This window comes from Physcomitrium patens, chromosome 13 (assembly GCF_059467195.1).
Source record: "Physcomitrium patens ecotype Gransden chromosome 13, ASM5946719v1, whole genome shotgun sequence".
In the NCBI taxonomy this organism is placed as follows: domain Eukaryota; kingdom Viridiplantae; phylum Streptophyta; class Bryopsida; order Funariales; family Funariaceae; genus Physcomitrium; species Physcomitrium patens.
Window position 1 is genome coordinate 5,204,705 of NC_143422.1, and position 18,035 is coordinate 5,222,739.

An 18,035-nucleotide genomic window follows, 5' to 3' on the forward strand; every position below is an offset into this window, starting at 1 on the left:
GTTGTGTAGAAGAAGATTTAGAATCTTTGTTAATAAATAGATCTTAAAATACTTTTCTATGAAAATTTAATATTCTTGTAATATTTTTACTAGGTTTTTTTTTTTTTTTTTTTTTTTTTTTTTTTGTTGCAAGTGATTATATGTTTTATTTTACAAAAAATGCAAACGGCTCTAAAGCTCCCAATATATATAAACAAAGCATTCTCAATAACATTAAAAAAAACAAACAAACAAACAAACAAACATTACATCTAAAATGCATAAATATTACTAAAATGTATATTATTTTAGGGATTGTTTGGTTTTATCCATCCCAAGATATACTTAAAATTCCAATAACCAATTGCTAGATTAATTGTATTGTGTAATATATATACATATATATATATATATATATATATATATACATGATGTTAAACCATTATAATCCCTTCTCATTAGACAATCTCAAATTATATAATTTAGTGCATTATATATCATTTTTTATTTAAAATATCTTATAATCATTATCTTAATGAATAAAATCATGTCTATTATAGACTATAATTAAAAGACTTTGTAGATATTTTTAGAATCAACTAATGTTTGTAGGATTATTTAATTTTTTAACCTTATAGTCTAAGATGTTAACTTTATCTAATTTTTATTTTATAAAGAAGATGTTTTACTAATATAAATATAAGATCTTATCTTTTAATTTTAAAAAATTTGACATTATAAATTTCAAATTAAGAATATATATATATATAGTTGTTAAAGCCACACCTCAATTTTGTTAAAGCCACATCTTCCTTCCCACCTCACGATCCATTTTATACATATTCCTTGTCCCCAACTTTGTTCCAAGCCACTGTCTCCATCCCTCGTCCTTACCTTGTCCTTACTCCACCTCCATCTCCAATCCAACTATGAACAAAATAGAAGAAGACTATTATTATTAATTTGGCAGTGACCCAGTTACACTTTTTTTCTAACACAAGTTTTTTGCAAAAGGTTCATGTTGTGTAAGTTTGTTATTTTTATGTGGACATGTAATACTAAATAAAGAATGGTTTATTTAAATATATTTATTTATAATTACATTTATAAAAGTAAATTTCTAAAATATAATAATTAATTTATAGCTTTAGGATCTTTTTAGTAAATATAAAAAATTAAAATGTTTTACAATTACAAAGAAAAAGTATGAATCTCTATTTAGCAATGTCTAACTTGAACTTGTATTATTATAGTACATTAAAAGGTATTTTTTAACAAAAATAAATATTAGATTAGTGATACCACAAAAATATTAAGTTGAGTGAATTATTTATTTATAAATAGGTGGGATCTTAGGCTTATTTGCAATTCTTTAAAACTTTGGTTTTTAGATAAAAAGAAAATTTCTTCATTTGCTACAAGAGAATAAAAAAAATTTGTAATATGAAAAGTCTATTTGAGTTTGTATATATATATATATATAAATATATATCTAAATATATCTAAATATCTAAATATATATATATATATATATTTCAAATATAAGGTATAAGATGTATTAAATAAAAATACTTTTTATAATTATAATATGATAAAAAAATATTATAATAATTTTAGGATTGAAACTAAAACTTATACAAAAAGTAAGTCATAATAATTTTAAAATAGTTTATAAAATATCATTTCAAAATAAGTAATATATTCATATATATTCATATATATATATATATATATATCATTTACCTAGGATAGAATTGAAATAGAGTTAGAAACAAAGGTAAGATCAAAGCGGGATCTAGTTTGAATAGAGTCGGAATATGGTGGAGATAGGAGATGGGAACAGTAGATGGAAATAGGGTTGGAAATGAAGGCTACAAATGAGAGTTGGGAATGGCAGATGGGAACAAAGTTGAAAATAGGGTTGGGGACAAGAAACATGTACAAAATGGATTATGAGATTGAAAGAGAGTGTGGCTTTAACAACTCCCTATATATATATATATATATATATATAGTTTTAAAATATGTTAATTTAATAAAATATTTATATATATATTAATATCATAGATATCCATTTTTATTTCAATAATTATCTAGATAATATGAATAAATATAAATAATTAAAAAAATTAATAATATCTTACAGAAAAACTTTTTAGAAGTTACATAGATGTGGCTTTGCTTTTATGCATGTCTATAGGTAATTGATGGGTTGAAAACTCGGCTAGCATGTTAGCCATGATTTGTACATGTTGGCTACTTGTGATACAAGTTTGGCATGTAGCATACAAATAGAAATCTTGCCTTGCAAAATAGACATGTGTTCTGCAAGTTGAACTTATGCTAGAGATCTTATAGAAGGTTTGCTACGTAGCTCCTAGTTAGATATGTCAAACTTGTATCATAAGTAGCCAACATATAGAAGTAAGAGTAAGGCCTTCCTCACTCTTGTCAATTCTTTTTTCGCATGTAGTCTAACTTCAAGAGTTTTTAATTTCTTTGTCTTTGGCAATAGCTATTATAGTTTTCTATTGAATATACATATTTATTTATCTAATTGTTTTCATCTTTCTTTGAAAAATATCTCACATATTTATTTACATCTTTTGAATTCTTGTCTTTGATAATTTTATTAAATAATAAAAAAAATGAATTAAAATCATACATGTTTAAGATTGTTAAATATATATAGTTTATAATTATTTATATATTATAAAATAATTAGTAATTATAAAAAGATTCATATATATATATATATATTTAATTTATATTTAACTAAGTTTAATTATATCTATCTTTAATATTAGATATTCAAATTCATTTTAATATAAAAATATTTCTATTATAAAATTAAAATTATTGATATAATTTTTAATTTAATTTTTATCAATATTCAATTTAAAAGAGCTATTCTTATTACATTTCTAAAAAAAAAAGATATCTAAGTGTAATATATTTGATCTAAGATTTAAAAGTTATGCTACTATATTAATTTAGAAGTCTCTTTGATGATTTTGTAGTAGCCAAAAATAATAAATAAATCAAGAATAGTATCTATTATCAATATAATTTTAATAATTTAATTTATTATATTCTAAATACTTTATAATTATATTTTATTGGTACCAAGTATTGTAGCGCTTTAAGTTTTAGACATTAATAACACTACTACTCATAGCTTTTAAATGTCAACTTATTTTTATATTATTTTAAGATCTTCTATATGTCTTAAATCAAGGTATGAGTCTAATATTTTTCTTTCTAAAATTCAATTAAAATATTTTAGTGATATTAAAATAGCATTCTAGGAAAAAAAAAAAAAAAAAAAAAAAAATACACTATCAAAGTTAGTTTCAATATTTTGTACATTTTTTTAATTTGATATCTAAACAACTTTGTTTAAAAATTATATAGTTTATTTTGTAAATATTTATATTTAGATATTTTTAAAAATTTAATGAATCAAAAATCAACTTATAAATTTTTATTTTGAAGTATTTATATCCAATCTAATTCAAGATGTGTTTTAGCGCATCATCTATAAAAAAAAGTGGTATAATTTTTTTTTATTTTATTTTTTGAATATAATTTTTTAAAATTTAAATATTTTTTAAAAAATTACAATATGTAGAATCAATAATAATATTTATTTAAGAATTATAATTATAATTTATATATTTTTAAAAAATATTCTAAATTAACATCTAACACAATAACAAAATAGAAGTTATAAGGATTGGAGGACTTTACATAGGTTCTAATAATATTCCCAAATTTCTCACTAATTTCCTAAAATTTTAAAGCCAAAAAGATATTTAAAAAATAAGATCTGTTTTAGAAGTTTCAACTCTCTTATTCTATTTGGATTAAAATTTTCTAGCTAAGATTGGATTGTGAATGTCTTTTTATTTTATTTCAAGCAATAATATTTGTAAAAGCACCAATTTTTTTTAAAACCTATTTAAACATAAATAAATCTATGCCATAGATTGTCATTTAGTAATGAAATCAAGAATAATCAATCAGTTCACATATTTAGCTGGATCCTTAAATCTAGATCTATGCTTTCTAGTCTTAACAAAACTTGCAATTACAATATGTATGATAATCCACTCAATGTATGCCCTCACATTGCAAACATCTAATACTATTTCTTGCAAATTATCACATACAAAGTACCTAGCATAGTTGCAAAACAGTTCATTTAATTGGAACTCACTTGTAGCGGCATTGGTGGGTGCTCAACACCATCCTTGTGATGCTTCTCTAACATATATTAAAACAGATTCAGGTACAATTTAGACACCAATTCCTAGTTAGCCTCACATCTTCCTTGCAGTAGGATATGGACAAAGGTGAAGTTGGTCATAATTTTGGTCCAGTCCACACAACCCTTTTTGTATCCACTATCTGATGTGATCACACTGGTGCACACAATGCACCCAATTGAACTACTGTTGCTACTGCGGAGTGAACCAATAAACGAACCCATCCTCGATGTCTGCAATCTCCTTCCTCACACTGAGTAGCACTATTGCCCATCCAAAACTCCCCATTCCACCCGGAATTAGTGAGTTTGCAAGCTGCACAAGGTTCAGAAGTTGAATTTGCAGGCGAAATGGAACCTTTGGAGTTGCAATTATCACGCTAACTGGGATATTATCGACATTTTGAAGATGCTGGTAGGCCTCGTGGTGTATTTTAGCCTGTTGCAGTTGCAGTCAATAGCTGAGGTCTTTGAAATACATTTCCCACGCCTTGCGCAACTCTAATATTTTTCACTGTTTTGGTTTTCTTCTTGTGGTGCTTTGGAATGAAAAAAGGTTGTTCGTTGGGTTCACAAACCACCATATTAACTACATTCGAACGAATGAATTTACGCGATAACTTGCATACATGACAGGCTTTGGAACACGATGGATATGTTTCAGTGTCACTCTTTCCATCAAGCAAGCGTTTGAGAGAAGAAATTGCCTCACATCAGCAATCAACTCGAGCGTGTGGGTTTGATTACTGGAACATGAACTTCGTTTTAGTCAGTCATCCCCTTTGACAGCAATTGGTGAAAACTCTTCCTCATAGCTCCAGCTTTACGAACACACCAAAGGAGAGCGATGGCATCAGGCTGAACTGAGCTGGCTGTGCACAACGCACAACACTACACCACTTCGAAAACTGACATGAACACCGACCTGCTTTCAACAAAACAGTGCAGGCATGCACTTTGGCAGAGCACTTCATCAGGGAAAGTCTGAAGATTGTGCATTGTGTTTGTTAGCTTCTTACTACAGCAGAGGGTAACTTGACCAATTGATCAAGTTGTGTGAATATTTTCTAAAACTGTAAAGATGACTTACAAGATGGGGAGAAGAAAACCATGTCTAGTTACTCTTACAAATAGCAACTGTTAACCCAAAAGTGTAAGAATCAATGCCATATTATGACAAATGTATTGTCAGCCAATTCTGGCTGAATGTGGGTTTCATTCAGATTTGAATGTGGTTCAGTTCTAGAATAATGTAAGACTTCTGGCATCATCTAGTTCAAAATTTATCGGACACAACAAAACTCAGTTCACGGCATGAATTTTCGGCATTTGCAAGAGGTTGCTCGTCTGCCGTTAAGTATTGTGTTGAAAATTTGTGTTTAAAGAAAACCATTTCTTTTTAGAACATTCATTTGTTGTCGGAAGATGTGGATAGTTTGTAACATGGTTAGTTGGTTTGGTTTGTAATACAACTTAACTACCTTAACTACCTTATAACTCAATGAAAGAGAATAGATGAACAATCTTTCTACATCTACACATCATATGGATGGATGCTTGGAGAGTATTTGTGTGTCTCAATTACACATGTTTGGACTTGGATATGATTCCAAGAAAATTTATCAATAAATCATGGTAATGAAAAAATTAATTCAATAACTAAAATATTAAAATTAATGTAACATAGTTAATGCCTACAAAAGTAGTTACGAACCATCTTTAAACATGAAAGAAGATGAAAAAAAATAAAAAATAAAAAATTACAAAATAAAAAATTACAAGAATAATGTTTTTTTAGAAAATATGATGTGTATCAATATAAATAATAATCCTTAAACCAAATTTAATCTTGTATTGATAAGTATCATATTTTTATTTTGTAATGTATAAAGGTTTTTAATGCAAAGAGGAATCATTTAAATTTTATTATGATATATTCTCACTAATATCCTTTTAAAATTATTCATTATATTTTTATTTTTGTTGTCCAATTGTGAAATGTCAAGAAATTTATGTGAAAAACATAATGAAATAATGTATAAACTTATGTATAAATTTATGTGAGAAATATAAAATAAATAAATAAATAAATAAATAGATAAATAAATAAGTAAAAATTTCTTTTTTAATGTTAAAATCAACTAAAATAATTTTAAATTATGATGTTTTTTATTTAAATTTATTTAAAATATTAAAAAATAACTCTAATTTCTTTTGTTAAATTTGTACCTTAAATTCTATTTCTAATATCTCTATATTAATTTTTATTTACTTATTTATTTATTTATTTATGTAATTTTAAAATATATAATTTTAAGTATTATAATTTTAAGGTTTTTTTCAAATAAATATTATTATTATTATTATATCTTATATTATTATTCTATCATTATAAACAAACAAATAAAAAAAATTGTATTTATAGGTGTTTTTTTTATTCTATAAAAAAATGGTTAATATTATTCTAAATTAAGAAGATGGTTTAATTAAAAGGGATAGATTTTTTTAAAATATTTTAAAATTATGATATTATAGTATTTGGAAGAAGAAGAACTTCTTTAACAATAACATGCAATTAAACCATATTAATAGAAGCTTTTAAATATTTTGAAATTCTCCAATATCTTTAGTATATAAATTGATTCAAAGGATAAGTTTTAAAAAATTAAATCTTCCTTATTCTATTTTAGAAAAATATATTAAACAAATTTTTATTGGTTCTAGTATACATCATAAATCTTTTTAAGTAAAAATTAATTGAAAAATAAAATTTAAAAAATACCGTTCTCTTAATATTATAATAAAAAATGAAATTTTATACATTAATTAAAAATCAAAGGCAAAAATAATATTTGATTTTTTACAGTTTTGTCTATTACAAATGAGTAACTGCAATATAGATACCTCTATTTTATTGTATAGATACATCTTGTACTACTTATCAATTTAATAAAAAAATAAAAAAAAATAAAAAATGTCATCATTTGAAGCTTTGTATTAAATTTTTTGTTTTAATTTTAATATAAATAAAATCAACTCTTTTAAATATAAAAAAAAAATATTTTAGTTTTTATAGAGCTTGTATTATATTATGTGTTTATGGATGTTGATAAAGTTGATGTTGTTTATTCTAAAACTTATTAGTTAAAAATAAAAATCATTATAATTATACTTTAAAATATATTCTATAATTATAAAAAAATGTATAATTATTATTAAATTGAACTGAAACTTTACAAAATAAATTTTGTACAAAAAATAAAATAAAATAATAAAATATTAACAACATTTGATATTTATCTTTTTGTAATATCTTAAAAATAATTTTTGTAATATCTAAAATTGATAAAAAAAAAATACTTAGGAATAAAAATTTATTATTCTTTTATAATTATAAATAAATAATTAAAAATTTAAAACCTAAATACAATAAGAATAAGTATATTGAAAAAAACTAATAAAATTAAAAATCAAATAAATAATAGATTAAATATTATCTATAAATTTATCAAAAACATTTATGCTAATTTAGTATTTTATTAAGTTAATTAATTTTTTTAATATTCAAGTATTTTTTGTGTTAATAGTTAATATTTTTAAAATTATACTTATACTTATATTTATTTTTAAATTAATCAAATAAAAATAATTATACTATTTATTAAAATTACCATGAAAATTTCTTTTTAATTATTACTGAAATTATTAAATATATTTATAATATTCTTTTTAGCTAATATTTTAAATTTGAGTTAATTGATGATTATTTAAAGTCTAAAAATTAATGTATTAGTATCAAAATATTTTCAAAGTATCTATAGAATGTATATAATTTAATAAATTATATAATATTTTAAAATATTCATAATTTATAATTTAATTTTAATTTCACTTCATTCCAATAAGAACTACATGTTTTATTTAATTTAAACTTACTAAACTCTTTATCAAGCTTAGAATGTGTTTTAATTAATTATGATGCTGCCTCCACATCCAAATAGTTTACTTTTTTTTCTCTCCCTCTATACATATACTTCTTTGTTTCTACACTAATATATGTATGTATATAGAGTAGAATATTAAATTGACCAAATTAAATCTTAAATTGATGTGCCTTACTTCCATGATTTAATCTTTATAACTACTTTTCTAATTAGAAAATAGAAATACTTGTAAATTAATATCTTCACTTCTACATCGATCTCTTCACAAATTCGAAGGTGTAACAACTATGTTTTAGGCACAAAAGAGGGAACAAAGAAGATAGTATTGGGTGAGGATATGCCCCCATAGTGTGTGTGCTGGAATTAAATACTTGAGAGTGATTTAGAATGAAAGCCAACACAAGGCAATGAAAGAGAGACTTCAAATCCTTTTCCACAAAGCAAAATCTTGATTTATTATTTGTCTATGCCTATTAATTCTAAAATTGGAGAAGTGCTTATAGAAATTAAATAATGGAAGTAAGGTAAGTTGATTTAAGATTTAGGTGGAAATTTTCATATTTCCTTATATAAATATATATATATATATAGAAATTCATTTATACATGTTTTCATTTATACACTCTACAATCTTGTAAGCTAGTTTGACTCCATTGACACATCATGAACAAAGAATGACCTCGCTCAGAATCTGGGAATAGGAATGAGAGCCAAGCGAAAGCACAGCTTCATCTTCGAGAAACCAAGCCAATCCTGAGATCATCAATCATCGACGCACACCCACACAATTCAACACTTACACGATCACACTGACTGACAAATGTCAAGAGTGGACGCAGACTCCGTTCCGATCTCCGAGACCCACCAGGAAACCAGTTTTCGATAGATCGATCCAAACCGGTCGAAAGGGGACGTGATAATATTGTCCCGCACGCTTTCTCCGTTGCATCGACTCTCATAACTCCACTCGTATGGCTTCTTTCGTGGTGAATCTTGCTGCAGCTGGGTCCACTTCTGGTTGCAATAAGTCTCCTGACCTCTCCTTTAACGTTTCCAAGCTCCTGCTTTGACGCTGTCTGCCACGCTTACAGTTGTGTGTGTGGGGGGGGGGACTGGAGCTCGGGGTCCATGGTAAGATAAATGGGAGTTGGAGGTTTCAGTAAAGAGATCAGTCACGGGAAATGATAAGAGGCAGAGGAGTTTTACACCGCGACGTTGGGGTCTTAATTTCGCACTTTATTGAGAATTATTCGTTGTAATGCTGGAGTCTGAACTGCAGGGAACCTATCAGTGCTGATGTGGACATGCCCACAGCAATTCGTTTGCGTTCTGGAGGAACACGCTCAGGACAAGTTGTTGAGAGTGGACTTGATTAGCATGTTCTTATTTGTTGAATTTCTAAATGTTCACGGACAAAAGCCTCGCTCCGAGCTAGAAAAACGAGAACGTGAGTACTCTCCGGCGGCGGTTGGATGCAATGTTAATGCAGCTGGAAACGAACCCTTGCATTGTCATGTCTAAGAAGTACATTATGGAATTCTTTGAGACAAGAAAAAATAAAAGAATATATATGTGAAGCATATTCTATCAGATTAGAAAGCAGCAGTAAGATATAAATACATGTTCCTAATACTATTGTAGTAAATCAATCAGAGAACTTAGTAAACGTAGATAAGCTGATTGAACAGTTCACCAACATAGGGTTCAAGTTGGAAACAAGAGATAGACTTGACAAGAATAAGTTTATGTCATCTAATGAGTATTTGTTATCTTGCATGTACGAGTCTCTAGTAATGATAAGAACAAAATAAATTTAACCTGGTAATGAGCTAGTTGTAATATAGTAGTTTTTTTTTTTTTTTACCTATCATTGCCACTGATTTTTTTATTGTGTCTATAAAAGATCATCATCTGCTTTTGTTATAAACGTTCATCAACATGGACACCAGACGTAAGACATTAACACTGACACCTATGCTACTAAGCAGGACACCCAAGAAGGTGCATTCCTCGTCCTCACAAGAGGCTTACAAATACTTTTCACGGAAAGTTGAAGAGACAGACACGTCGGAAGTATTTCCTTACATTCCAGAGAAAGTCCTTTCCAAAGAAAAAATCAAGTATGTTGTGTCTCGAACTGTTAACAGAAACATGCTTGTAGCGATTGAGCTTCTCAAGCAACTAAAGAACAACAATAACATTAGGAACATCAGCAGCGCAGACTTTGAAGCTCTTATTGCGAAACCTCTTGATAAGTTTCTCGATGGGAGAGTAATTAAGAAGCAACAGGAAAGATTAAACCCATTTGATACTCCCAGGGATATTACGGATTCCTTTGTCAGACTGGATAGCACCGCCGCACCGGTACTATCAAGGTCCTTTGTAAGTTCCAATGATTTAAGCAGCTGCACCAACATCACGTGATTCGGCATCAACTAGTTCGTCATTATTTTATTTTATTTTCTCTAAAATTTTAGCGCTCAACATGGAAATATGTGCAGATTCCTTAATGGAATTGGATGGGGTTGAACCACTTCCTGACGAGTACACTAACATACATCATCGCTTCAGACTTGACACTCCATACAGATCTCTCACACTAGCACTTCCAGCATGAGGCGGCTGAAGCTAGGCTGTTCTACACTCCAGAACGAAATCTCTTCGATTTGTTTTAAGAGTTGTATAGGTCAGAGAGATATCATTTTCAGTGCTAACTCATACTGTCGTGCGACTGGTGACGCTTAATATTTAAGCAGATTCTCGATCAAGAAGATCGCAGCTTGGGTGCAGGCCCCAGCTAACACACCGCTGCGTAGAGTGCATCGATCTCTTCTTCTGGCCATGAAAATTGAGCCTTTCTGGAGATTGAGACAAACTAGATCAGGGTATCTGCTTGTCTCAACAGATGTAACTTTGTCGTAGGCAACCTCAGTTGAGGCCTGAACTACAAATGAAGATTCCCTTAATATATTGCTATTTTTCAATCTGTTGAAATGTAGATCTATAGATCTGTCAAACTGATTCTTTACCTATTTTCCTTTTTTCTAGTTTGACTAGAACTACATTGTGTCACGTAAATATATGTTCAGCGGATTCTGAGAAGGAACGTAGTCATTGTCGACCACGTTGGACCAGGCCACTGTGTAGAGGTCAGCAACTGTTTCGAGGCTCTTGGTTGCGCCGCCATTACCAGCCTGCATGTGAGCAGGTCAAAACTATGAGAATAATTCATATTCAGAGTATTTGTATATTCCGAGTATTCCAATGACTCTTATCTCAGAGGGAAGGTGTATAGAGAGGTCACACCCTTTCGGCACTTGTGTTCATATTTACAACTCGTATATTATACTGGTCAAACACTCCCACTAGTTTATTGGTTTTATTTCATCCATTGTTTTTCACTTGATGTTGGATTTATTAGAGGTAGTTAGGTCGTGATGATGTTTCATTATGCATACTGAGTTTGTTGAATTTGTGATGAGGGTTTGATATTGTTGTTATGTGCACTGGCAATTGATTCTTATGATTTTTTTTTTAATTTTTTTTTTTTTTTTAATCATCACATGATTGCTCACATTTTTGTTCTTTTTGCATTGAAACTGCATTTAAAAAGACTCCTTATTTATCACTTTGTTTAAAAAAATCACATGCTAATCATGCTTTTGTTAAGTATCTTGCAACTAAGGTAAGCAAACCAAAGGAAATTTCAATTTTTTATCATAAATCTCCTTGCATATACTGAATAACAACAATTTAGTTATGCATCATTTAAAAGTGTTTGTTCTTCTTCAAAAAATGTATGTATCGTGGGTTTTAATATGCCAATTATGTCATGCCTAAAGGCTAGAGAAACCAAGTCTTTAATTTACTAAGACTAGAAGTGCTAATTAAAATCTGTAAGAAACTTTGTACCTTAATTAATTAAAACAAATCTTTATTTTATTTTTAGTACTTCATTTTACTTTAACCTTCAAGTCTTTTATACTATGAAAATTTGATTCTTACTTTTTTTTAAATGAAAATAAGACTATACTTATAAAATTATTTTTTTATTCTACATAGTCATATAATTGGCATTACTAAAATTTATTGCTTAAAAAAAAATAAAAAATAAAAAAAAATAAAAAAATAACATTACAACATCTAAAATATCAATTTAATGTTTATGTATATTTAAGAATGATTTTTTCATCTTTCAAGACTCAAAAATTGGTATCTTCTTCTTATCAAGGCAAATTTTAATTCATCAAAAACATCTATATATTATGCGTCATACATTCTATATATATATATATATATATATATATATAGATATATATATCAATAAATAAAATTTTAATAAAAAAATAAATAAACCTACAATAGTTGTAAATATTTTAATTTATATTACACTAACAAAATTTTGTGCCATTGGGCACAAAAAAAAAAAAAAAAAAAAAAAAAAAAAAAAAAAATTGCATTCTCCAAGTTCCTTGGGTTTGCTTTTTTACAACCAATGAGAAGGCTTCTTTGCCTCTTTATCTTATATCCAATTGTTTTTTATATTACATATGATAAGCTTTACTATTAAATCTTTTACAAATAAGCAAGTCACTTAATAGAAGAATCTAGTAAAAAATATTTTTATCTTTATATTACTAAATATAATTAAATGTATATATTAAAAATTGTATATTTAATAAATATATAAATAATTTAATTATCCATATTCAATTATTATTAATTTAAATTAATTTTTTTAAAAGTAGTTATCAAACCGTTATAAACCTAAACTGTTATAACTTTATTGATTATTTTTTATTATACTTATCTTTATTATGTGTATCAATACATAATTTAATACAACTTTATTGATCTTTACTTTTTGTAAATATATCAATATATTTTATATTGTTTTATTTTATACAATCATAAATTATTGATTTTAGTCATAGTAATACATAATTGATTGTTATAATAAATTATACTTTAAAATAATCTACCATGTCTAAGCTCTTTTAATAGTATTTTTAGTCATATTGTTTTATTGATTCTTTAGCTACGACTATGTATTTTTATTCTGGTACCCAACTACAACATTTTGGCTTGTTTCTTATAATGCCACATCATTTACAACTAATAAAAAAAAAATTGGAAGTTGATTTTTAAGATATGTTAATTTATAAAAATACTTTGATTTATAATTAAAGTCTCCACTCATCCACACTGCCAAGTGTCAAGTTATTCAAAGTTAATCAAAGTTGTAAATGATATTAATCAAACTTAATCATAGTTAATTTTTAAGTTTTTTATACTAATCTTGGCATTTTCTTTAACAAATTTTCTAAGAACATAACATCAACTTTGATTTAGAAGTAATTATATTTTTTTTTCCTACTTTATCTTAGCTTGACTTATTTATAGCCTTATTATAGCAATATAAATTTTATACATAAATATAGTATAGAATATAAACTTTGTAGTTAAACTTGATTTTGTGGCTATATGGATATAAAAAAAAATCTTTTGAACTTATACTTGGATCTTTTCTATGCATATTTTGACTCTTTACAAACATTTTTACTAAGTGACTGTAATACAATATAACAGTGTCTCCACTCTTCCATACTGCACCAAATTGTGAGTACTTCTAAGCCCTCATAAATTGCATGTCCATGGTCTAATAATTATATTTAAAAAAAGTATATTTTAGTTTGTATATGATTAATTTTAAACCTCAATATATTTCAAAGGAATTAAAATAATTTAAAAAAATTCATAAATATTAAAAATAAAATAAAAATAAACTCCTTCCTATTCTAATATGTAGCAATAAATCAAAAAAACATCAAAGTAAAATGTATCACAAGTTTATTGCAAATTGAAATAAAAATCAAATTAAACAAAAAAACAGAACATCAATGATTATAAATATTATTAAATTTTAGCAATTTGACTAATAAATATCAAAAATCAATGATTTTACTAATTTATCACAAAATATAAAAAGTCTCATGACTTGATAATTTATTTGGTAAATAATATGAGTTCATTCTTGGTGATTATGTAAGTTAAAATTCTGGACCACATAATATCTTTAAAATAAATAAATAAATAAATAAAATTACGGTTTAAAATCTATTCTTACTTTTCAAAATAAAAAGTAATTTTTATTTGAATTTTATCCTAAAATAAGAAATTAAATAATAATAAAATAATTACCTTTTTTAAATATATATATATTTATACATAATCAAAAAATTATCTAAAAATATGAAAAATTATAAATTAAACTATTAGAAAAATAAAAAATAATTTTAAGAAATTAATATAAATAATTAAATTAAATTTTAAATTTCATAAAAAATACATTTTAATACTTTATTATTACAAAATATTTAGGTTTTAAAAATATATTTTATTTTAAATTATTATTAAATAATTTAAATATTTATCTTATTAAAATTTTCAACTATTTGTGTTTAAATATTTGCATATATTCTACTCTTGAAGAAAATTAAACACATATGCTCTTTTTTAATTTTAAGTAATTATGAGTTATTCATAATTTTTATATTTAATCTAATTAAATTTTATATTTAAAAAATATATATACTATTATTACTACTAGTTGTATCACAGCACAATATGCAGCACTTATTGCATCATACTTTTAAGCAACATTTTCATAAACATGTTCTAATATTAAACATTTGGCATTTCCTTTAATGACATGACTAGATATTCTAAAACTAAGAATATCAATAATTTTTCCTTTTTAAAATATAAAAATGTTTAAAATGGATGTAAGCTGAATATTTTATAAGCATTCCATTTTCTCCATTATTTCTTTATTTTTATATATATCTTAAAATTTACTGAGGTATTTCGTTAATTATTTTAATTATGTAGAAACATATTTTTTTTAGTCACATATTTTTTAAATATTCTATTTATAATTATTATTTAATAATATAATATTCCTTGAATATTTTATATTATTTTTTGGAATAATTTATTTTTCATAAAAATTAATAATTGATATGCATCATCTACTAATAAAATACTTTTAAAGTTAAATTCTTACAATTTAATTATTATTTCTCCTTTCAATCAATTTTAATGTGATTTTTTGTTCATGTTTTATCAATAGATGATGCAACTTCTAAGACCACGCACAAGACTACTACCAATTTTAAAACTTGACTTACATGGCTATCTGTATGAGTCTCCCAACATCTTCTACCAAAATATAAGTCAAATTTTACAACTTGACAAATTCAACACCTTATACAAAATCTTTGGAAAAGCTCTTCAAAAGTCTTCAAAAACTTCTCATAGTAATTATTAGTCTAGATTAAACAACCTTCTTGTTTCGTTGATGTATCATAGATAATATACTTGTAATCTAAAAAATCATAAATTAGATTAAAAAATTTAAGCAATCTTTGTTATTGCTTAAGTTGGATTTTTTTATAATAAGTTATAATAAAAATTTGTATATAATACTATAAAAATAATCGATTTTAAACACTAATTTATTATTATAATAAAGATTCAATTTTAATATAAAAAAATAATATTAGTTAACCTCAATAGAATCTAAATCAAAAAATTCATTATATAAGGAGGAATAAGATAAGAATGCCTTTGAAGCCATATATATATTTTTTAAATAGAAGCGGTATTATATCTAATAATCCATGCAATTGTTAAAACTTAAAGATTAAAATAGATCACATTTTCAAATAACAATGATTAAATAAACATTAAATCAATACACATATAATTAAACATTGTGTATAAATGGGATTGAAGAATCAGTGACTAACTTGGTATAAACTTGAATAAGTTTTGCAAAGACTTAGTCAATAAATCAATTGGTCTATATCTCTTGCTTATTGACAATACAAAAAAGAACCAAGATCCCATTATGCTAATCGATTTAGTTGAATTTGGAAAAATAACTAAAAAGATTAATATGATTGTTATATATTCTTTTGGAATCTTTCCTCCAAATAGAAAATGATGGCTAATTCTTAATAAACCCTCTATAAAAAAAAAAAAATACACTGTTAGTACTTTACTAGATTCTATGTAGCAAAAAGAATCAATATATCTAATAGTATTTTTTTCTTTTTTGTTTATTTTTTCACCTTTGTATTGAAAGGCTATCTAAAAGCTATATTAAAACTAAAGAAAATAGTCAAAAACTTCATATGAAGTAAGATGCAATAACCTACAAGGGCCAAAGTTACAAATAATGTATCTAAAAATTTAAGTGAAATAGGGCCTAAAATAATAGATCCATGAAAAGCCATGACCATCTTTTAAAACAAGTAGCTAATAAAAGCATCTTAGTAAGGTAAATCCAACATCAAAAATATTATTAGAAAAATATTAATAAAATTTGCATCATGTGCCTAAGACAAAGTATTGGCTAGGTTTTCATTGGGCATTAAGTTCTGTCTACAAATAACCATTAAGGTTAAAGAATTGATTAAAAATATGAAAGATTTAGACCAAGAAGGTGTAATATTTATATATGAAATATAAAAGTTTATTCTAAAATATATAAAACATATTTCTTTAAAAGGATCCAAAAGTCTTATTTAATCTATTGTTACATTATTTTTATATCTTTTAAATTCAAAGCATAAAATTGTAAATTTTTTTAAAATTTAGATATAATTTAAATGCAATTTCTTACTTCTTAATATTTTTAAGGGCTCAAAAAAACTTTATCTTCATATACTACTTATGAATAATATTTCTGAATAATTAAAATTATGTCAAAATATTAGTAATAATAATAATAATAATAATAATAATAATCATAAAAGTATAATTAAAAATATCTTTCCATTTTAAATATTTATAAAAAAAATAAAATTAAAATGAATAATAATAAAATATTTTTAAATGATAGCAAGAAAGCAACTATGTCGAATGAGTTGGTAGGAGTATTGTACATGATTATGAAAAATTAATATAAAATTTTACAAATGCCTTTTTATTAATTTAATGACCTTTTATGTGTGTGTGTATAAATATATATATATATATATACATGATTCTAAAATCATTTAAATTAGATAAAAACAAAAAACTAAAAATCAAATCAAATACAAAGATATAAAAGTGTTTATGCCAAAAATACATTTTTTTTCTAGTATAGTCTTGTATACTTTCTTAACTAAAAATACAACAGCAATAGTCGAATAAATAACATTGCTGCTACTGGTCATTTAACATTCCGAATTATCCTTTTAAATTGTTTTCTATTCATAATATTAGTATATAAATTTAGTATTTTTATTTGTTATTTTAAAAAATAGTTGTAATGGTTTTCAATTTTTTTCTAATAAAAAGATATAAATTTGCTCACAATCTATTATTTATGCTTATTTATATATTATTGATATTTATTTCTGTTATTATTCCTTTTGTTTCTAATACTTCTTAGATGATATTTGAACTATAATGCAATTTTATAATCTGTTATATTAAATTATTAATTTATTATTAAAGTTTTATTAGGAATTTATACTTATTAATTTTATTTTATGATTTAATATTATATTATTATGTTTTATTTTTATTTACTTATATATTTTAAACATTCTAAAAATAATTATATTTATGTAAATGAAAGAATTTATCCCAAAAGTAAAGATCATTTTGGTACCTTTCTATATATATATATATATATATATATATATATAATAGTTAAAGATTGTATTACTTTAAAATTTTGGATATTAGAATTTTTCTTTGATTATGTCTTACAGAATATGTCAACACTAGAGAAAAATAATTAATAGATACATATATATATATATATATATATATATAATTAAAATTTT